Genomic DNA, 8,565 nt, shown 5'->3' with positions numbered 1-8,565 from the left:
AACTGCAAGAACGGTAATGCCAATCCTATATAAATAGGACATTTGTCAAAATTAACTTTAATAGTATGTGGATTGGCAGGAAAAGTCAAGCGTACCCCCAAAAGACACTTTTTAATTGTGAGACATGCCCATTTGTTTCCATGATCAATTTCAATGATCTAAAATAGAAGTCCTTTAGCATGAGTCGCCTCAGTTCAGTTCAATCTTGGTTAACGTTACATAAACACCATGTTTTAAATATTTGGTTGGGTTCCAGAAAAGTTGCCGTAGATTAAACTCAAATTAAGACGACAGTCCTGAAGGTGTAAATCCTCAATGAGGAGGATTAGCTCTGCTTCTATGGTCTGGCTGTGACACATCTTCAGTCAGATGATACTTTCGAACAATAATCATCAGCAATGTTGTTAAATCTACCAGAAGAGAACTTTTTTTTTTCCTATTAGCTCTTAAAGTGAATCAATTTCTGGTTGGCAAATCCCCAAAATGTGCACGTCATGGCTCCATGTTTATGTGGAGGTTACTCCTGGATACACCTGTGCAGCTTTTAATGAAGCAATCAGTACTGTCAACAACTTCTCCTGTAATGAACAGCTTGCTATTTTTCTAACTGAAGGCATGATTATGCAAGTGTGGCTTCAATCACTCCGTTCCCTCTTCGCTTTGCTGATACTTCATTTGTATGCAGCCAGTTTCATTGCTTGCCCCTAGGAGAGCAGAGGTCCATATAATGGTGATTCCAAGAGCTCTGCTTTGAATATTTCAAAGGGATGCAACACAACTCAGAGAAAATTCAGATCAGTACAGATGGATTAATCAATGCTCTGGTATTTCACAAAGGAAGCCTGCATTAGGTTCAAAGGGGGGAACTTGTTAGCCAAACACACACGGGGGCAGCTGTATTATCTCCAGCTTCTCCGGAGCTGCAGTCTATGCTTCAGGTATTGACATTTTTATAGAGTCTTCTGTATTGATTCCTTGTGAAATGTAGGGGGTTTAATTAAGAAAGGAGTTATAATAAAAAAAAAAAAGAAAAAGAAAAAAAAAAGAGGGAAGTCCACGCCCGGTCTGCAGTGCCAAATACAAGAGCGAGTGCTAAAAATGCAAAACAAGGACATGTGTTTTTGTCTTGGATGTATTATCCCGAGACACTCACCTCTCAGAGCTTAACCGAGATCTTGTGCTTAATTATGCATATAATATGTTGTCAGAGGAATTGTCTGGAAAGTGTGTGATCCCGCATTTCCCCCGCCGTCGGTACAAGATGAGATCTTTTAATTGGTCCAATACGAGTCTGTTCCATGTCTCGCTGACATATGTGGAGGAGTAGTCTGTCTCATAAAAGTCTGGGTTGAATTGCAGATGAATTCAAAGTTGGCAAAGTTGAAAAAGATTTTTATAAAAAATATTCAGTCTAGTGTGAAAACAGGTCGAAGCAAGTGAGGTCAGGACAAGATTTGAAAATTACTCAACGGCATTTTTCCCCCTTCCATTTTGTTGATGAGAAATAATTTCTGAGATTTCTTAACCGAGAGAAACGCATCGGACATCTGAGAGGATCTCATCTTTTATTGATTCTGCATTTCATCCCTGACATTTTCTTTTCAGCTCCTCCTTCAGGATCAGTAACGACTCGTCTGGATTCCTCCTGAAAACGTGATGAATAAACGTCTGTGCTGTGAAGTTACCCGAGAGGGGATCAAGTGGATTTACAGTTTGTAACGGGGCTTGGCATTCAGTGCAGAGTCTGCTACGGCATCAGAACAGGTTTAATCTGGTCAAATATTGAGATAATTATGGTAGTTATTGAATAAAAACCAGCCAAGCCTACAGAGTGGCGACCCCATAACGATCGGCTCGGTGGTGAATACGCAGGAATCTATTCTAATGTGATTATTGTCTAGAAAATTGCGTTTGTCATTTTCATTCTGAGTAATGTAATTTAGAATAATGAAGTGAAACTTTTATTTAAAGAAAAAAAAAACATTAATTTGAGTTTCATAATACAACTGAGTGTACGTGATGAGGACTAATGAGAATCTGTAAGTGTTTAAATTTTGGACTATTTTAAGCAGCAGAAGTAAAATCTGTCCAAATCTCCAGTCACAATGCCTCAGACTCTCATATCAACTCTATGACCCCGTTTACACGACAGTGTTTCAATTGGAAGCGTATCATGTTTGCGTTGTTGCTTCAGAAAAGTTTCACTTTTTCCGTTTGTTGTCATGAAAGCAAAAATCCACTAGGCCACAAGTTGGCACTGTTTTTTGTTTTTTTGGGGCGGGTAATGCACAAACATGTGCTCAGAGAACGCTACACTATAAACATAAATGGTGGAAGTGGACAGACAAGTTGGATTGCCGTTCTGAGTGACTCGACTATAAAACTCCCAGGAGAATCTGGACTGGCAGTCATGACACTCTGGAGGTCAATGTCTGTTATCAACATCTGTTATTGCACAAGTCTTGTTTTTATATCTTGTAAAATGCTTGTTACCTTGTATTTATTTGCATTTTATTTCTTTGCATCAAAAAATAAAATGCATCCTAAATCCATGTATTGCAACATGGCAGGATCAAACTACAGAAGAATCGGTGACGAGCAAATATGACAATACTTTAACACAAATCTCATTTTCATCCTCTCTGGACATCAAGAATCCTTCTCAATGCTTGTGCAGCTGTAAATCTTGCTATTATAGGTCTGTGGGCCACGCTTCTCCGCAAAACAGTAAAATATAAGGATTAGATAAAATAAGTCAAAATAAGTGACTTCAAAATAAAATCAGTGTCATGTTTTTGCCTTAATATTCTATTTTTTTTACTTCTTCTGGTAGAATACAGAACAAACAACGTGATGTAGTCATTATACACATTAGAAGAATGAACGGTTTTGTACTTCGTCACTGCAGGAAAGTGAAATGACAGCAAAAATGGCACAAAACAGCTCGATGACCGGAGCAGCTCTGTGTTGCCAGGTTGGACGTGTTTCTGCCAAATCAAGCGTCTTTTTTCAACACGTCGGACGGGTTGATGGAACGATTATGTGTTTATGGCGGGGTTTTTTTTATCATACAAATACGGTTTTAACGTGCAATTTCATCTGAGACGGCGGTTTGTTCTGCTTTCTATCGAGTAAAACGGGTTTCATATTGTTTACGGGAGTTAACGACGGATCTGGCAACCTTCTTCAGCGGACTGCAGAGACACCGCAGGCAGCGTGAATCACAGTGCTGCGGTGTACCGGACCGCAGCCGGACCGCAGCCGGACCGCCTCCAGTGTGCATCGGCCATAACTGAGACTGACAGACTCCACAGCCAATCAGAAGGGAATGGCTCTGGTCAGTCGCTGAAAAATTGAGGTTGGATATTGCTATTTACGTTGGAAATCACTGCATTTTAAGACAGTTTGTCACTTTAGCTTAATTTTACTTTTCCTGCGACAAGCGTAGACATTATTTTAATAATATCTATTCAGCTGATGGATACGAGCCGTCGGTTTATCATTTTGACTTACATTCTTTCAGCTTTCATGACGTACTTCTTGTTGCTACTCTCTTCTGATTGGCCGCGGAGTCTCTTGATCTCAGTTAAGCACCATGTTTTTCTCCACTGAGCGCACAGATCATGTTTCACCGAACCCGTCAGTGCAGCTCTGCGATGTGCGACTTGTAGTTGAAGGAAAAAAAAAAAATCAGTGACTCTTAGGAAAGAACTTCACTTTGATACAGGACCACAAATACATTTTACACAAAATTTAGTTCAACAATGGTAGAAAAAAATGTGAATATGCAAGTTCTTTAATGTGACTTGTAAAATCGGATTTGTAAACCTGTATTGAGAATTTGTGAATTGTTTAAGTTTTGTGTTGTATTTGTGAAGAGAAAAAAAATGGAGGGAGTGAAAGTGAAAACTAATCTGCAAAATAGTAATAGTGGTATTTTTAATTTCATACTTTTGTATATTATGTAATCATATAAGCTGTGTCTGGTCTATTTAACCTCAGCTTCACATTCTCCAAATAAATAAAATTGCAATCTGGGCAAAAATTGTTAAAAAGCTTTATTTTGCAGTGACTTCCAGTCACTAAAATCAACTAAGGTTTTACATGGAAATACCAAGTGTAAATAGTTTGTACTAAAGTCATCCAAAATGACGTGACAGCTTTTAAACTTATGCATAAAGCTCATAAACAACATTGTGGCGTACCTATGGTGCAGAGTCGGATTTAGTACTCCAAACACGTCATACTGGAGCACAACAAGGCTGCCGAGCCTGAATGCTTAATTTGCGGCCAGTGGGATGCTTTATCCAGAGATATAAACAAGTGCAGGCCCTATTGCATGCGCCGTCACGTGGGGCGAGCATGGGCTGAATTGTTAAACAGTAGCTGGAGCCTCCTTGTTAACCCCCAGAGCCAGATTCCAAGCATTCATTCAAGAAAGCCTCCAGACTTTGAAAATCAAGTTGTGCATAGCAATTGATATCATAACTCTGAGGATCTGGGGCCGAGCTGCACGTCAATTTTTTCCATTATCTTTGACTCTTTGAATTGCGGCAACAATACCCAATGAATTCAAATGATCTATAAGACAAAAAAAAACACAGACATGCAATTAATAAAACATGATACTCAAGTGGGCAGCCAGTTCTAAATATTTCCTCCAACAAGAGCCAGGCGTTTAGTCTTTATTAACTGTATTGATCTTGAAAGAAAAAGGAAAAAGAAAAAAAATCCATGAACCATGTGTTTACTGTGGAGAGCAGTAAGCTGTAAGAAAGCCATTTAATATTTTAGCTGGCATCTCTTGCTTACATAAGACTTGGAGTCTTTGGATTTCTATAGTCTGTGTGCCAATGCGGCGAACAGCGGTGCGTGTGATTGATTTGTTTTTCTTCCCAATTCATTTACTGTCCACACATGTTCATAATCCAGATAAATCTTTCAGTGTCGGACTTCCATTGAGCATTATTTAGTGCCTGTGTGACACACGTGTCGGCCTTTTATCAGCAGCCAGATTTATGCCTTCTGTTACAGTCTGCGGTGTTACACCGAACGGCAGAATACCTGTGATCCGAGATAATGGCTGGACTGGGAGGCGTAAAACTCGGAGGTGAGGACGCCGAAGACATCCCGGCTTGTAATGCAAAAATGTAACCATGTCCAGATGTCTTCAGAACGATGCTTGGAACACATTGTTCACAAAACGGAAGCTACAGTAGCTTATTTATCATGAATTCAATCTGCTGGATGCTGGTTAATGTAAAGCCTTTCTGAGTGCCACACGGCAGTGTAGTTGTTAACATGGTTTATTTGAGCGCTCCAGTTTCCTCCCAGAAATGTGCCTTTGAGGTCACTTGATTCTAAATTGCTGTCAGCACTCTGACGGACGGGCGGCCAGTCCGCTGCCCGCGCCCATATTCATCTGGGATCAGCCGCAGCCTCCCCAAGTTGGACGAAGCAGGATAAATAAATACGGATGACAATGGAGATCAAACCATCACTCAGGATGACAACTCAGCTTTAACTATACTTCAAAACCATTTAATTCATGATCTGTTTAGAATTCAGTGTATAAGACGCTCCGTGTTATCGGATTGCTGAACCAGGATTTACGACATTGAAACTTACAGATTCTCTCTCACACACACACACACACACACACACACACACACACACACACACACACACACACACACACACACACACACACACACACACACACACACACACACACACACACACACACACACACACACACGCATCCTGAGTCACTGAGGCAGCAAATCCAGAGATCACATAAGCACCTTTGTGCCTGGTTACTGAGGCGTTTTTGAATGTGAGGCAGAGAAATTTAAAGCTGTGCGCCTTTGCGAAGTTCCACAAATTTACAACTAGGTCACAACGGGCAGAAGAGGACTTCAATTAAAATGATGTAGAGATTTATGTCCTCGTAAAAAAAAAAAAAAAAAAAAAGTCTGAGGTTCTGCGCTGTCTGAAGTGAAAAGGATTTGGACTTTTTTTTTTGTGGAACCAACAAAGAAAGCAGTCAGATCTTGAACATCATTAAGCTTCCATCATATTTTGAAGTCCCTAAATATTAAAGTACAGATTCAGTTCTTTTCTAAAAGAAAAAGGTTTTACACCCAAAAAAACAGCAACAATTTCTAGAAATGATCAGGGTTGATATAGTGGTGTGTCCTGTTTGAGGCTCTGAGCCGTCGCAGGTGAAGCGTACATGCAAGTATCCATCAGAGCTGGATGGGAAACTGTTAAGTCCAAGTTGCCACTCAGACCACCCAAAGCAACCTGGACCCAGAAAAGAGCAAGACGCTATGCGAGCGAAGGAGGGTCACCGCGCTGTGGTTGGTGGGCTGGTGCGCCTCAGTGCTGGCAGGAGGTTTGTCTCCTGGGATCGACCGGCCTCCAGGTTGGGGGTTGGACAAAGGACCAACCGGTTCCAGCAAAACAGCAACGGAGGAAATCGACGAGCATCTTAACCCCCAGAAGACCACAGTTCAGTCCTTTCTTGACGCCCTACATGCTTGACGGCGTTCATGGGCACGAGTGACTGACTGACAGCGATCGGACGAGAAGAAGCAACCCCCCACCCCCCCACCCCCCGAACAGTCAGGGAGGTTTGAAGCTCTGGCCAACAGCAGGATGAGGGGGTGTTACTACGAGACCTGCCAGAGCAGGAGTGACCATATCACGCCAACCACACACACCGAGCCCCTCAGCAGAGCCGGCGCTCCACAACAGTCTCCACATCCAAGACAACCATCCCCCAATAAACGCATCTTCAAATGGGATTAAAATCTAAATATCGCGGTAGACTGTTTTTTAATATCTGTAACCAGATCAATTAGCACGCAGCGGTTATAATTTGCACTGTGGATGATGGACGTGTTTATAATGTAACAACATTCCTGGACACCCGGTTTGGCTGCCGAGGGGGAGTCTGCTGTGCAATTTGGCTCAGTGGGACATCGTTCACACAAATGTTGCCTGCCAGTGGTGGAGTGTGCAGGTTTCATTCCAATCAAACCGGACTCACTAATTTTACTAATCAGCGAGCCTTCAAGCAGACAGAGAGGAACAAATCAGCTGCTGTTGGATTTGGCTTGAATTGAAACCCGCATTATCTTCCAGGGCACAGGACTGGGTACCACTGGCTTAGAGGGAACGTGGCAGCACACCTCAATGATCCGAGCCCTATCCATGTACAATGGCGCCGTCGAATGTTAAATTTGGCACGTTAAAATCATTTCTTGGCACCCTTTGGGGGTCCTGATGGTGCTGTGCGGTGCGTCGAGCTCAGTCTGTGGAAAATTGCCCTGCTTTTACATTCAGGGAACATTACTGCCAACCACTATGTGACAAAAAAAAAAGAAAAAAAGCACTATTTATTTCCATCATGTAGTTTTCAATCCAACATCTGGAATTATCACGTATGGAAATCAGATACAAGGTTTTGTTGAACTGAAAGGTGTGCACAGTCCGTGTGAAAAAGCTCAAGTGTGGCCGTACTCTCCATAAACATGATCTAAAGCGCGTATCTTGCAGGAAGCGGAAGAAATTCCCGAGTGTGACTCTAAGGTTGAAACCAGTGCAGTGGGGTGTGTGCTCAAAGAGGCTCTTAAGTGTTCTTCCAGAGGTGGCGGAAGTGTTCAGGGTGTTGTTATAGTTACTGTCGGGTATAAAAGCTTTATAGCTTGAACTTGTTCAGGATTGTTCGAGCGACATCTGCTGCACTTCTTTTTTTTTTTTTCCCCCTATTTCTCTCCCATAAGTGTTTAAAACGGCAACGCTCAAATAGAAAATGTTTTTCAAAAACAAAGAACTCTCAGCCCTACATGTACACAGCAATTGTTTGTGAAGGATATTCATGTGTGCACAAGAAATGGCTCCACTACCGTAATTATAACTGAATAATTAAATTAGAAGAAATTAAATGATTAATCATTGTATCATAAGCAACAAATCAAATCAGGCCCAGGAAGGAAAGTATGTTTAAAAATTAACTTCAGCATTTGGGTTCATCACAAACAATTTTTTGTTCATTTTAGCAAAACAAGACTGGATGTAGCTGTAAGCTGCACGAAACATGATCCCACGTGTCACAGAAGTGCAGCTAATCTGGATATTGAGTTGATTGACACTCTTTTAATAAATGAAATCAAACACATTTTAGTTCAGGGGTCACATGCAGCCCAATTTAATCCTGAGAATAAAGAAAAACAGACAATCACACACTCCACACACCAACTGATGTCGACAAGAATACCCAGTGGAAAAAAAGACACAAAGACCATCCCCAACCCAAAACCAACTAAGAATATTCTGACTGTGAGGGCAATAGTGCCAATCACTGCTCCGCAGCACGGCCAAAACAGATAACTCGCCACCATTAATTTTCCTGAAGTGCTTTACAGAAAGCGTTTAATTAGCGAACATCTGAAGTTACAATTACAGACATGTTGGTTGTAGCCGACTGTTAATCAGCGGGACGCGTCTGGTGCCACGGAGATTTCAAAGTTCCATTCTTAAAACAGAATCATTTGTAAG

Source organism: Salarias fasciatus, chromosome 4, assembly GCF_902148845.1.
Source record: "Salarias fasciatus chromosome 4, fSalaFa1.1, whole genome shotgun sequence".
Classification (NCBI taxonomy): Eukaryota; Metazoa; Chordata; class Actinopteri; order Blenniiformes; family Blenniidae; genus Salarias; species Salarias fasciatus.
The sequence above is the reverse complement of the archived record's forward strand: the minus strand, read 5'-3'. Positions refer to the sequence as shown.